Genomic DNA, 16,371 nt, shown 5'->3' with positions numbered 1-16,371 from the left:
GGCCTTGAAAAGCAATTCATGACCGTAAATCATCATTCGGTGTTAACGCTGTGAAGTAGGTCGAGTCAAACGTCTTCAAGGAGATGAAGAAGGCAGTATCTGCAGCTTACCGAGTTTGAACGAGGCCGTGTAATAGAGCTACGAGAAGATGGATGTTCTATGCATGATATTGCAGATGGACTTGGCAGGGATGTATCCACAGTGCTTTGGTGTTGGCAATAGTGGTGACAGGAAGGCACTGTCTCAAGCAAGACTGGGGTCTGGCCGCACACAGGCCACTATGGAGAGAGAAGACTGCCGTATTTGCTGCATGGCTGTGGCTGCAGCAGCCATTAGAGCTTCAGTTGGCACCAGAGTGACACAGCAAACTGTAAAAAGTCAATTACTTGAAGGACAGTTCTGACCAGACGTTCTGTACGATTCATGCCACTAACTCTGAATCACTGCCAGCTGCGACTTCAGTGGTGTCATGTTAAAGTTCACTCGAGGGCGGAGTGAAGATCTGTTGAGTTATCAGATGAGAGCTGTTTCTATCCTGGCTGTAGGTTGGTAAGGAGGCGGCCAGGTGAGCACTTGGAACCAAGCTGTCTGCAGTGTCGACACACTGGACCTACCCCAGGAGCATACCGTCATTATCCCAAGAACCTTGACAGGGGATTTGTATGTCCAACTAGTGATTGACCCAGTTGTGCTGCCAGATTTCAAAGAGGTATTTTCCAACAGGATAACGCTTGTCCTCATACCACCATCACCCAACGTGCTCTACTAAGTGTTAACCTTGTTACTAGCCCAAGTCAAGGCTTGGAAGTGGAGGCCTCACCCACACATGCTAGAGAGGCATCCATGGTTCCTCCACATGGGTGATATGGTGGTTCAGGTGAAGTGGGGCTGGTAATTGAGGTGAAGGCTCACTGCACGGTGCTGGAGCCAACACATCACTTTGCTCTACGTAGCCTGGACGAGCTGCGGGTCGGGAAAGAGGTGATCCCAACCTAGGGGAAAAGTCATGGCTGTGAACTCAGTCATGATAATACCAAGTGGAGACCACATGAGTAGGCCTACTGAAGGGAAAACAAACCTGGCTAGGTTCGGGCCAGGGGCGGACCGCTGGATGGACGACTGAGGGGCATGGTCTCTGCTACAGGAGCCTGAGTTGTGGGAGGATAATGTCTGGATGTATTCCTCACCACGGATGGTGAGAACGACGCTCAGGACCCTAGAAGGGGCAAAAACCCTGTGATTTATTGAAATATGGATGCTTATAAAGAACCAATTTCAAAAACTTTGACATCAAGGGAAGCCATGGAAACTCCAATAGAGCAGATCTGGGAGCAAGCCCAAGATGAAAAAATGGAGACAGAAGTCCCAATTGGACAGGCTGTCAACGACTCAAAACAAGAAATGGCAACAGAAGCTTCAGTACAGCAGACTGCTACCACAAGGAAATCAGGAACGTCCGTAGAGACAGAACTGAAAATTTCTGCATCGAAAATCAACAGATTTCATATCGACAGACCACCTTGCAACAGTGCATATTATAAGGAAAGGAAGAAAGTGATGAGGAAGGAAGCCAAAATAGCAACTGGAACTTGGATAGAGAAGAAGCCAAGGAACAGGGATTGGTGAGAGGCTATCCCTCCGACAACGCCCAAAAGGCCAAGGTCGGGGTATAGTATGCCATCAAGTTCGGCTACAAAACCACCCGCCAAGAAAGAGAAAGAAGATCATGTCCTTTTCGGAAAGACTGACTTCAATTAAGGTAGGATTAATACCTAAAACCTTTCCAGGTGGGAAACTGAAAACTTCCATCTGCTCTGACAGCGCAAATGAAACTGCTGTCAGACAGATGCCTTCCAGTCTTCCTCAAGTCTGCAAGGCTGGAAAGTGGAGCAATGGTACTGATCTGTGCAAATCCAGAAACTAAAAGTTGGCTGGAACAGACAGTGGTCAATTGCAACCTTTGGAAAGGGGAGAATGTGGAGGTGACAGAAGCCAAAAAGGTGCTGAATACTACAAAGGTCATCACCAACTTTCCTCCTCCATTTGACAAGATGAAGGTTGATGACGTGCTTGTCAGAATATATCAGCATGACACCAAACTTCTGACGAAAGAGTGGAGAGTGCTGAATACAACAACTACTGATGACACAGGAAGGACAATTGTTTTAGCCTTTAATGAAAGAGATTTTGCGGAGGTCAAGAAGGGAGGCCTTAAGGCCAAAATGGAAAAAAAAGGAACCTGGGAGAGACTGTGCTATGATGCTGAAGTCTAGTGTCTTGGCCAGTGCATTCAGAGATTTAAACTTACGGCACGTTTCCTGATAGGAAAGACCATCCAGGGTCTTGATCTCCTGGATCCTCTTCTCACTCAGATAGGTCAGACAGGTCCAATCTCGAGAGGAATGAAGACCAGAGCAGTTAGTGCACTTGTACAGAGTTGTGCACTCCTCTGCACCGTGAGCGACTCTTCCACATGTACCACACACAGACCGATTCGAACAACGAGATATCACGTGTCCAAATCTCTGGCACTGATAGCATCGCATAGGAGGCGGGATGTACGGCCTCACATCGCAACGATAGGTTGTTACCTTGACTTTCTCCGGCAACACTGACAATATGAAGGAGACTATGAATGCATCCGTGGAGACGTCTTCACCAGTGACTTTGCATGTGATACGCCGGACGTGGGTCACGCCACGGTGCTTCATGTCTTCCGTCAGTTCATTGTCAGTGTGTTCAGAATGAGATCACAGTGAAAAATAACTCTACGAACCAGATTCAAGGCTTTGTGCTCTTCCACTTTGAAGGGGATGTCACCAAAGTGGTCGCACATAAGCAACTGATCTGCTTGGAGTGCAGTGCTCATTTTTAGAAGTAAACCACCATTGCGCATTTCCTTAAGGTCCTCAAGTTCACCGTATACACCTTCAATGTGTCGACTGAATAGAATCGATTTGACCAGCTTGACATCATGCCCATTGATTCTGGTAGCAACCAGGAACCTAGGGAAGCTGGAACCCAGACTAATACGCTGCGCTTGTTCCCAAGGGGTTGCCCCCCTTAGGGAATCAAAAGTTAAAGACTTGGGTAGTGAACTACCTGAGGAGGCAGGCGGAAGTGGTTTCGATGCCATGCCCAAAATCATCCTCCCCGAATGCCACCCACTCCAATCAGGGGTCTCTGTAGCTGAACCAAGCAGCCAAGGTAATACCCACCTGGTCATAGCCAGTACTGCCCGGGGTCCGATGTTGGACGATGCCTAATACGGGAGGACTGAGGCAATGAGCACGAGGACTCCCTTCCTCCAGTCACCCGCAATAGTGTGTACCCCATAGCGTGTACAGAGCACTAAATATAAGTAAAAATAAATAAAAATAATTGATAAGAATATGTCCTTCTGGCATTCAGCTGTGCGGGGACCTGTGTTGTCAGGCGGATACTACTGCCCAGGTAAATGACACTCCCACCCACCGCTTCCTGGTTGGTTACTGACACGGGCTTTCGAGTGTAGTCGCAAATGTAGGAGGTCCATCACCGAGCAGCACGCACATGAAAAATTTAATGATCTACAACTGACCCTCAGAAAAACAATAAAAAATAAAGAGGGGACCATGGTCACATGACCCTTTTAATCGCCTTCTATGACAGGCAGGGATTACCTGTGGATGTATTCAGCCTCTCCCATCCACAGGAGGTCCAACACATTACACCAAACCGCAATCCATATCTGCACCTAGGTCGCCCCTTTTAGTCGCTTCTTACAACAGGCAGGGGATACCGCGGGTGTATTCTACATGTGCGTCCCCCACCCGCAGTGGGTAACACAAAAATATCTTATGGCGACTACGGGATAGGAAAGGGCTAGGAGTGGGAAGAAAGCGACCGTAGCCTTAATTAGGGTACAGCACCATCATTTGCCTGTTATTAAAATGGGAAACCATAGAAAACCATCTTCAGGGCTGCCGACAGTGGGGGGGGCTTTAAAGCCACTATCTCCCAAATGCAAACTGAAAACTACATGATCCAAGCCACATAGCCACTTGCTCTGTCATTATCAATTTAATATCAATTCAAATCTGAAGTATTCCTACTTCTTTAAAGTAGTTGATCAATGTCAATGATGATTTCAGATATTTCCAGTTGTAGAGTATGTTCATTGAAGTGAGGTAGAAACGATTTGCATTTTTCAGCATAATGTTCTCTCCAAAGATTTGAATGGATTCCTTACAAACTCCATTACTTCTTGATCTATACTGAAGGTTTAAAATTTTTCTTTGAAGTTGTCCTTCAAATTGTTCAAGAGATTTATCATAATAGGTTTAAGACTGCCAGAAGAAGAAAGGACAGTTTAAAACTTTGGGAAATGAAGCAGTTTGCATGATTTAAATCTAAAGAACCATTTTTTCATGAAATGTACTTAATTTTTCAATCAGATCAATAACACATTTGACTTTTCTTTGCAGTTGTGTATTCAATACCTTTAGATGCCCAAATACATTGCACAAGAAGACTAAGTAGATAGGTAGAAAATAATAAAAATAATTAACTTATTGAATACATAGCGAAGTACGGTATTGTGTCTATAAAAAAAGCATCCAGTGTTAAGAAAAGACTACAGGTCTTATGGGCTTTTACTTCTATTGGTGTTACCCACTTTAGTTCTACATGTATATAAGAATTATAATGAATTCCTATCAAAATGTATATTTTTTCTTATGAAACAAGCATTGGTTGTGCCACACAATACTGAAGAAGACCCAAAATCATTTTGGTATCTTTGAGTTTATCCTTTTAAATATTGTATATGCGGTTCAGTACACGGAAGAGCCGGCCATGCTTGTCGCATCGCGTGCCACATTTCAGCGTGTAGTGTGGAAGTGTGTACAGTAGTCAACATGTGAAATAACTCAGCTTAACTACTGCGAATCATCATTGATGAGGTCAGCATGGCATGTTTCCAGTTTTGCGTGTGTCACTCATTACAGTGATTGCTTATGTAAGGGAGATATTCGCCAAATTGAAGTGATCGTTTTTCTGGGGCGCATAGTGTTTTGTTTGTATTTCATTTTTTGTGTATTGCATTGCTTTTGGTTGTGTGTATCATGTATTGTTTTTGTCTGTTTACTATTTTATATAATCAATCAGTGAGTAATAAATTTAAATTATGGCTGAACATCTGCAAAGGAGAAGTGGTGAAATTATTAGGAGGAAGGAACGGTAAATGGTGCTTAATACATTTTCATATTTGAAAACAAAGCATCCAGGACAAAGTTTAAGGTGGGTAGTAGATGAAGCCGCAAAGTTTTTAGGAATTTCGAGATCTTCCGTCTTCAAAATAAGGAAGGAAGCCAGCGAAGGGCCAGCGTTCCAGAAAGAAGCAGGAAAGGAAACAGTTAATTTGCAGTAATTCCAGACTCATTAAATACGATGATTTTGTCAGAAGTGGAATACAGCGCATTGTTCATGAATTCAGTTTTAGAGATGAACTGCCAACTCTGAACACAATCCTCACTACCATAAACAGCAACCCTGAACTACCTGATTTTAAGAAATCATACGAATAGGTCATTCAGCATTCTATATTTTGTGTTGCGAAAGAATATTTAAGTTATCGTATTTTGTGATAAACATGAAGCCCTTGCATCTGCATCTGCATCTTCCACCCTTGCGTCTTGGTGAGTGTGCCATTTACCAACTGATGAGCCCAACTTGGCACAGTGGCAACGAGGAATTAGTTAGCTGGAAAATTTTTAATGTCCAATAACTGACCAATTATACTGGTATTATAAATTTACTCATTTGGAACAAATATTTCAGGTAAATTTATCTGAAGTAAGCTGAAGGATACATCACCGAGATAGAGATATCTCGCCATCAGCTTCCTGTGTTGTAACCACACATTATTTGCCTTAATAGTGAAATGTTTCTGGGGGCTAATAGACTCAACAACAATAATGAAACTTTTTCAGATATAAGAAACAAGATATAACCATTTCGGTTTCTGGACACACATGTTATTATTATATTATTATTATTATTATTATTATTATTATTATTATTATTATTATTATTATTATTATTATTATTATTATTATTATTATTATTATTATTATTATTATTATTATTATTTAGTTCGCTACAGTCAGTGGACTGTTATCCTTAGAAATGTCATGGCAAAACAAAATTTCATGACTGTAATTTCGTTAATGACTGTAGTCGTCGTCGTCTTGCAAAAGCTATACCAGTGATGTATAATTTTATGTCATCACTGTATTTCACAAGCAGTGTCCGAGCCACGGTGCGTGAGCGAGTATGGCAACAGTGGAAGGCAGCAGGCTCATAAGGCCTGTAGTCTTTTCTTAACTCTGGATGCTCTATAGAGGCCAGTGTTGGGGGATCTGGCAGGCTGCCAACTGAAAAGGATTATCCTACTCTATATTTAATGGATTTTTTTAAAATACTCACCATTGATAGTAATTCCTTCCCATTCACAAGTATCCCAAAAGACAGATGATAACTCCTCAGGAAAGATGGCGTTGTTAATGTCTGGAATGGACTTCTTTACAGTGAGTAATGCCACCTGTCCCAAGTGGTGAAATTTTTTACTAGTCACCTCAGTGATGTCATTTGTCAATGGAAACCTGATATATATTCTCTGATTATAACTGGAACAAACACGGTACCAAAATGAAAGATGAAGAAGTACATGATGAAGACAATAAAACATTTATAGGACACCAACACTTTTATCTAGGTTTACCAAGTAAGCAATAATCTGAAATCTAAGCGAGTGAAACACAATTTTTTATTTACTTAATTTTTTTGAGCAGAGATAGTGCATTATGTGGTTCCCTTTACAGTAATCATATCCATGTACACTGCAATCAATCAATCAATCAATCAATCAATCAATCAATCAATCAATCAATCAATCAATCAATCAATTAATCAATCACCACTGATCTGCACTTAGTGTGGCAGAATCCCTATAGTTTGTTTACCTAGCATTTCTTTAATGATACAAAAGAGGTTGGAAATCTATTTAACATCTCCCTAACTCCTCTTCCTATAAACCAGTATTTTTCACCATTTCTTCTCTTGAATTCAAAATTTAACTTGATGCTACTGTATGATCTATCCTAGTGTTAAATATTCCACTCAAGCTTGTTTACTAATACCATTCCACTCCACCTCTCTGCTGACAGCTTGCCTATTTATAATACCAATACAGTTGGTGTGTTATTGGACATTAAAAATTTTCCAGCGAACTCATTCCTGGTTGTCAGTGTTTTGCCCCAGTGTGCCAAGTTGGGCTCATCAGTTGGTAAATGGCACACCCACCAAGAAGCATGGCTAGTGCATACTGTAGATGTTGTTACAATTTACTCATTCAGAACAAATATTTCAGATTCTGTATGGGAATTAACATCTTTATCATCTGATGGCCCGGGAGGCATCAATTTTTGAAAATGAGACAAAATCTCTCATAGTGCATTGGCACTGCCTGTGGCTCCAAGTAGCCTACGCAGTGGCCTCTACGGTATGAACTAGCCATGTGTCTTGGTGAGTGTGCCATTTACCAACTGATGAGCCCAACTTGGCACAGTGGCAACGAGGAATTCGTTAGCTGGAAAATTTATAATGTCCAATAACTGACCAATTATACTGGTATTATAAATTTACTCATTCGGAACAAATATTTCAGGTTCCCTATGAGAATCAACACCTTTATCACATTACGTTTAGTCGAGCTGTTCATCTCCGTACTCCCAAATCCTTCCAGTCCAAAGTTCATTTTCAAAACACTACTTTTTTGTTGAAACTCACCCAGAACAAATCATGCTGCTTTCCTTTGGATCCTTACAGTTTCTCAAATCAAGTGACGGTCCCATACATTGGAACCATGCTCTAATTGGGGTCTTACCAATGACATACTTCCTCTTGTTTACATCCTTATTACAACCATTAAATACCCTCAAACCATATGAAGAGATCAGTAACCTTTATTTACAATCCTGTTTCTGTGATTACCCCAATGAAGATCTATCCTCACATTACTATGTAGGTACTTACAGTGATCCCCATGAGGTACTTTCACCCCATCAAGACAGTAATTAAAACTAAGAGGACTTTTCCTCATGGTAAAACTTTAAACCTAAGTTTTTCACCCTGTTTATCTTCATATCATTGTCTGCCATCCATCTCACAACATTGTCTAGGTCTTTTGCCAGTTGCTTAAATTATTTATTACTAAAGGTCGGATTTTAAAGGGAAAATTTTTCATAAAAAAAAAGGACAAAAAGGAAAGTCATAGACAAAAAAAAAGGACAAAAAGAGGGAAAGACATAGACAAAAAAGACTTGCAAAAGTAATGTGTTACTCTTCAAAAGGACACCATTTCAACTGAAAACACATTTCAACACATCCATGGATACCTATGGAATGCACAATCTTATATTTACCTAGTTTTCGTTCCTCCTGAAATAAAAATCACCATCGCAATATATGGAAAGTGTTGTATTTGTTCACATTCAACATTTCAATATGTTTGAAAGTCAGTTTCTAACTCTCTGAATGCAGAATATCTCTATAAACGGAAAATGACCACTCAACATCAACTAAAACCAACAGTGAAAATTAAGTTTTTATCCTGTACTCTAAATCAGCATACTTTACTAATTATTTAATATCTGGATTCTTTGATAAATTTTGTTTCAGTTTACTTTTAGCAAATCCATCCAACATGTTCACTTCTTCTACCCCAGTCCACTGAGTCTCTCACTCTCTCACTCTCTCTCTCTCTCTCTCTCTCTCTCTCTCTCTCTCTCTCTCTCTCTCTCTCTCTCTCTCTCACTCTCTGTCCTCTACAAGCCTCGTAATGGCAAGGCAAACAGCAAAAATTTTAAAGAGTGCACTGCATACAGTTTAGTTCCTTTATAAAGCCTTTGCCTGTGCTTCATTGCCAATTCATCATCATCTAAGCACAACAAAAACACTGTAATCATGTTAACCCTCTGTTAGGCGCACAGGCTACATATATATATCAGCCATTTTGTTTTCGTCGCCACTCCTAGGCTCATTGATGCTGTTCTTGGGATTTAGTGTGTGCTGGCACTGTTTACTGAAGGTACTATTTGATAGGAACAGGTTACGTACTAACACCTGATTTCACCCTTTTTCTATTTCATTATTATCACCAACATCTCACATCCAGATGCATAGCTCACCTATGGGCATCAGATAGAAGAACCTGCATTATGTGAGCAGAACATGTCCTTGGACACTTCCAGTACTAAAAGCCATACACTAAGTAAAAAAAAAGCTGCTTATTTAGATTAAATTTCCTTGAGGCCAGTTCTCCTCATACTTCTTAACATATGTTATTTCATTTTATAATTAAAAGTTTAGTTAGCAACAACCATTTGAATTCACTTTACTCAATTTATACAATTCATTCCTTTGTTCACCTTCATTTAATTGTTGAAAAATAAAAGCTTTTTAAATATACTTTGGAAACTGAGGCAATTTGCAACTACCTCATCGAGACTTGAGGACCTGCTACTTCCTATTTCCACATACTGTTGTAATAACCATGACTGGTCTGATCCCTTTATGTTTTCCTAATTGGCTAATGAAAAACAGTATATACAGTATGCATGATTATGTAACCCACTCCATCCTTAACAATAATCATTCTAAAAAGGAACCAAAAAAGAAACTAGAAATGAAGTTCCCACAAAGAAACCATAATTTCATTTCATCAATTGCAAATGTTGAAAACATTCAAGTTCTTCAAGCCTTTTTAACATTTGCAATCGATAAAAGTAAATTATGGTTTCCTTCTGGGAACATCTATATATATACACCGAGCTCGATAGCTGCAGTCGCTTAAGTACGGCCAGTATCCAGTATTCGGGAGATAGTAGGTTCGACCCCCACTGTCGGCAGCCCTGAAGATGGTTTTCCGTGGTTTCCCATTTTCACACCAGGCAAATGCTGGGAGTGTACCTTAATTAAGGCCATGGCCGCTTCCTTCCCAGTCCTAGCCCTTTCCTGTCCCATCGTCGCCATATGACGTATCTGTTTCGGAGCGACGTAAAGCCAATAGCAAAAAAAAAAATCTATATATATAAAATACCCAATTCTGTCATTCACAGTGATATTGAGGGAAGGTTTCAACAGTTGAATTTGGTACCAGTTATAGGTTGCGGTGTCTACTTGACAAGCAAAATGCAATGAAACTCTCACGACTACGATGACTTTTGTACTTTTTAAAGAAAAATAAGTGTTTTTCAGCAAAGGTTTTGACTCATTCACCATGATGATGTTGGTACACAGCTATATCTATCGGCATGTGATTTCTGTTACCTTCCACAAATACTGTATTTGGAGGAAATGGGAACATTCGAAAGACTAGAATTCGTACCAGATATGGTTTACAAGAACAATGCAATGATGACCATCATATATGAACTGTTTAGTGAAAACTAATGTCCAACTCGTTGGCTGAATGTTCAGCGTACTGGCCTTCGGTTCAGAGGGTCCCAGGTTCGATTCCCGGCCGGGTCGGGGATTTTAACCTTAATTATTAATTCCAACGGCTCAGGGGCTGGGTGTGTGTGGTGTATTCACTATTAGAAATCATCCTAGGTAGGGCCCTCATCTTCACAGACATGCAGGTCGCCTAATAGGCCGTCTACTAGAAAAAGGCCTGCACCAGGCCTCTCCGGAGGCCATACGCCATTATTATTATAGTGAAAACTAATATCTTCCAGTGAAATGAATGATTTTTTTCCATTCTGGCGAATCAAAACACATTGTTTCCAGTGGCAAAACTACTTGGAGTCATTTGAGGCAATGCCTACCCTAAGAAATACGATTAAACATAAATATCGTAACAAATGTACCTGCTATTATTATTATGTTAAACCAACAATAATCTCTTTTTGATATGTGCTACATGATGAGAGCAGATGATGTGCTTCGCTGATTGCCCCACTAGATGGCGACAGCAGACTACTTTTTCTGACAGGGAGGCAGACTCTAACTTGTCTCACCCAGGACTTTCTGTTTTATTTCCCTTCCATCAGCTTGTGAATGGCGCGGGATGGTAGAGGAAGGGTAGGTTTACCGTCTGCACTCCTCTCTCCTCAAGGTCGAGACCCCAGAGAGGCAAGCCTCCTTGCTATTTGAGAGTGTAATAACTCCCCACGCGAAGGTGACAATGAAGTACCCTATTGTTAAGTGTGTGTTTTCTTTTGAATTAGTAGGCAATCCATGCATTATTGGCTGTATTTGTGACAATTCAGATATGGACTGTTAGTTGTGTAAAACAAGACAATAATGTCAGTCAGGCTCTTCATTCATAATCTGACAGCGATTCATTCATTTTTTAGTAGAACCTCAAAAAGAGCTCATCTTCTGGAATCCAAAGGATTCAGACTTCCACAAGCATGCACTACATTTTTGTTTATAGAGACCATCTCGTTGCTCTACTGCAACATAAAAGCACATCTGATGTAATTCTGTGCAATACTGAAATTAGAAAAACCACTGGTATCCTCAAGGTCCTGCGATCAGAAAATACAGTATCATCTTGCATTGTAAAATGTCGCAAAATAAATAACGAGATAAATGTAGATGACAGGACATTCCAAAAGCTCAAAATGTTAACATATCAAGTTCTTGACACCTTAATTATGCAAATGGAAATACGGTTTGGTGATTTTGAAAGCATCCAGTTTGAGTTGTTGGAACCAACTCAGTTCATAGTTTACAAAGAGAGCCTCCCTGTTATTAAACTAAACAGTTTTATGAACATTTACTGCTTTTTTAATAGGGAAAGACTGGGAAATGAATTGATTAACATTTATTCCAATATAGAAAAACACTTGTCCCTAAAACTTTTACATTCTTTTGTCCTCCATGACCTTGAAGCAGTGTATGTGGAAGTGTCAAAATTGATTCCTTTAATATTAACATTTCCTGTGACCACAGCTTCCTATGGAGGAAGTATGAGCACTCTGAAGAGGATAAAAACATACTTGCGTAATTCAATGAACAATGAAAGACTCGGCAGTTTTAGTACCATTTCTATCAAGAAAATGCTTGTGAAGAAGTTGATGAGTGAGCAAGTATTGAAGGACCGTGTGATTGACCATTTTGCAACCAAGACAACTACACATTTGAATTATTCTACAAGAAATTTTAAGGGAAGATTTCCTGCCTACCCATGAATTAACTAATAGCTTTGCCACTGATTATTTCCGTTCAAAGCACGTTTGGTGGCTGTGGTCGTTAAGTCATCAAGTATATATCATGGTCTGACACTGTGGTTAGCCGGTTCGAGTCCTGTTGGTTGAATTTTTTTTTACCATTAGAATGTTAGCTGGCAGGGTAGGAGAGGTGATAGTATGCAATTTTTAATCACTAGATTGTGTGTCAAAAGCCTAGATTAAATTTCAAACCTTTTCTCAGTGTTCATATAGAGTGACGGCATATGATGGTCTTATGTCTCCTTTACAACTAAAATACAATGAACCCCTCATGACCATGTCTTATGTACTTTAAAAACAACTACAGCACTTAACGCCCTTGAAAGGGCCTTGGCCTGCCCAGTGACCGCTGCTCAGCCCGAAGGCCTGCAGATTACGAGGGGTTGTGTGGTCAGTACGACGCATCCTCTCGGCCATTATTCTGGGCTTTCGAGAATGGGGCCGCCATCTCACCATCAGATAGCTCCTCAATTCTAATCACGTAGCTGAGTGGACCTCGAAGCAGCCCTCAGGTCGAGAGAAAAATCCCTGACCTGGCCGGAAATCGAACCCGGGGCCTCCGGGCGAGAGGCAGGCATGCTACCGCTACACCACGGGGCTGGCATGTCTTATGTACATTTTTTAAAATGAAAAATACGTTTCTATCAGCGAAATTGTCACATGGTGACGTAGGTACACAGCTATATCTATCGGCATAATGTCGAATTGCACACATCCTGACTTCTTTTGCCTTCCGCAGATATATTTAAGACTTCAACTGGTACCTGCTAGTTATTGGTTACGAGAATAATGCAATGATGACCAACAAACCTGAACCGTTTAGTGAGAAATACTATCTTTCAGTGAAATGAATGAAATATTACTTCCAATCTGGGATTTATCACCATCAATAAACATTAGATAGAGAAGTCCACACAGTGGCATTGGTCGTCAACGTTTCCAATCCTTATGGTCTGGCACCATGATTTGACAGTTTAAATCCCATGTGTTGAAAATATTTTTACCATCAGAATGTTAGTCAGCAAGGAAGGGAAGGTAGTGTGATGGAATTTATGATCACTAGAATACATGTAAAAAGCCTGAATTAAATTCAAAACCTCTCCGAAGTGTTCATATGGAATGAGGGCCTATGGCACTATTGATAGTGATTCTTTTGGAAAGTTGTACACAGCTTTCTCAAGAGTACATAGATCCACAGATATCAAAGTACAACTCCGAACTACAACTGCACTCAATATTGTTTGTAAGGAAACACTACAACACCTGTTTTGATTCAATTCAAATGCCATATAAAACCTGGAAAGTGTAACTTTTATTCATAAGATATATCAACAGACTATTAACAGAGTTTCCAAATACTTTATATATAGTAATTTTGACTGACAAAGACAGTTTTTTATATTGTTACATGCTCAAGCGACCATCAGCCTTGTCGCAGCCCCTTCGGTATTACATGAAAGGGGATGGCTAAGCCAGCTCGGGGAACTTCCCAGCCTACGCAAGGACATGCCCCGGCCCTCCCTCTATTGCTCCCTTCATCTAGTTTCTCCATGTGATTTCTGGAAGATATGATGGGAAAGTTTGATTTCCAGCCAAACCCTGAATGTTCTAGTGGCCCAGCATTGAGGTAAAAATACAAGGCCCCAGCGAGCGAGCTGTTGTTGTAGTGTCAGAGAGACCAGTGAATGTGTAACTGGAGGTGACAGAACAGTAGGCTGTACTGTGTGTTCATGTAATTCTGTGGACTGAGAATCGCCCTGAGCCAGCGAGGGAACACGCTATCATGAGTGCGAGGATAAATGGACCTGTGTTAATGTTCGCTGTTGCGTGTATCGTACTGCTGTTGAATAATGTAGAGCTGTTTAGTCGTTCACTGCATGGGACTGTGTGTAGTACATCTGTGGAGCCAAACCAATGAACAGTCATTTGTTGTATAGCCAGTGGCACTCTGTTCAAATCCAGCTTTCTATGCACAGTGACTGTAGGAGGTGAGTGGACTTTGGGAAAGTGAAAGTAAGGATTATAGTTGTTCCCAGGTAGCAACCAGCTGGGACTTCCAGGTGGTGTAGAGAAGAGAGATTTGTAAATAGAATGGTAATTAGTGTTGCCATTCATGACTCGTTAGAATTGTTGTGTTTAAATATGTGTGTCCGCATTTATTAGGCCATCAAATAAATTAGAGTAATGAAACAGATGGAGTTATATTCGCAACAAATGGTGTCAGAAGTTAGAATAGACCCTATGTGTGATACATCATTGTAATCAGCTTGAATCAGCGGACCAGGTACTGCAGGTTTCGACCGCCATCAGTAACATTCCAGAACATCGGTGTATAGTAAGTGCACATTCATATAATTATTCTTTTTTCATCTTTTGTTAATTACTGCATGCCAGTGGATCGTCTACCTCCTTTTGGAGACGACGTCTTAAGAAGAAGTTTAGACCAGAGGCCACACGAAAATGGAGGCACAGTTAAATGCGCTCTTTGATATGATGAAGATGGAAGAAAATCAAAAGAAGATGGAAGGAGGCCAGAAGGATGTAGAAAATGTACAGAGATAGATCGAGCAAGGTTACCACAGGATAAAGGACATTCTGCAGGCAGAAATAAGTGAAAGATGAACTTGAAGACAACATAAACGCTGTTCAGCGGGAAATAGACAAGAAAATTGATGAAATCATAGGGACGGTTGGCGATAAAATAGCTATGGCAATCGGAAATTCAGTGCTATTTGCCAGGACCTGAAGCCGGAAGTCGCCCAGCTATGTGACAACGTACAAGATGGGACCTATGTGGATGGGCCATCGTCTGCAGTACCAAGTTCGACCAAAGTGCTGATGCTACCAACGTTTGACGGAAGGTACCATGGAGTACGTACCTGCGGCAGTTCGAGGCGGCATTTACCCCTAACCACTGGAGTGAAGGGTACAAAGCTACAACCCTCGTCGTGGCTCCGAGAGGGGAAGGCCTCAATGTACTGCAGGCATTACCAGAAGGCGCTCAGAACACCTACACTGCGCTAGTAGCCCACATAGACTCCCGTTATGGGTTCGCCACCTACAACAGGCATACCAGACCCAGCTTCAAACCAGAACTCAGAAGAGTACAGAGACACTCCAGGAATTTGAGACAGATGTCGCCCGTCTTGTTCGCCTGGCCTATCCTTCAGAACCAGAAGAGTTCCTTGAACAGCTGGGTAGGTAGACCTTCATCGATGGATTACGCAACCCAGACACTCAACAGGCTCTTTGCCTCCCCTGCCACAAGACCCTAGGAGACTCAGCCATGCGTTGGAGTTCGAGGCCATGAAGTAGGCTTCTAGACTATTAACTTGTGTGCGTCGCCTGGAAGTGTTCGAAACTTCACGGTTGCAGGACGATAAGTCCCCGACCGATTTCTTCGAAGCCGTGAGGAGGTTCTATGAAGCCAGTGAATGGGGAAGTGGAATAATGCTTGAGCCATCGGGTACCTTGAAGACCTGTCTTCTGTTGGAATTGTGGTACCAAGGGCCATATAAGCCAGAACTGCGAAGACCGCCGAAGAAGGGAGCCTCCTTCTTACATCCCGATGGCCAAGAAATACACCAGTCAGGGAACTATTAGCCAGCCTTGGGGGGTGAAGGTTGGCTCAGAAAAATTGTCAAGCCCCAGCAGCCCATGCCCACGTAACGAGATTGTGATCAGATAGTAGCAGCCTAATGGTAGACGGAGTCATTGACGGGGTAGCACGGAGAATGGTGATTGATACTGCAGCAAGAAGGACCATCGTAAAGCCAACAGTTGCACAGCAGTGGAGAATTTGATCCCTGCTGGTGAACCTCAGCCTGGCTACTACCACAGGAGAGACAACGCCTGTCCGTGATGAGACAGTGATGGAATTCTCCATAGGGCAGCGGACAGTGAAGCACTGGGTTCTTGGTGCAGACATCATGGATGAGATAATCATCGGACTCAACTTTCTGAACGAACATAAAATCATCTTGGACACGAGTGCCAATATGCTTCGGTACGGAGAAATTGCCATGCGACCAGCGTGGAAAGGCACTGCTTTATACCAGGTTAAGCTGTGAGAGGACTTGATCATCCCAACAAG

This window comes from Anabrus simplex, chromosome 1, assembly GCF_040414725.1.
Source record: "Anabrus simplex isolate iqAnaSimp1 chromosome 1, ASM4041472v1, whole genome shotgun sequence".
Lineage (NCBI taxonomy): Eukaryota > Metazoa > Arthropoda > Insecta > Orthoptera > Tettigoniidae > Anabrus > Anabrus simplex.
This window is presented reverse-complemented; position numbering follows the sequence as displayed.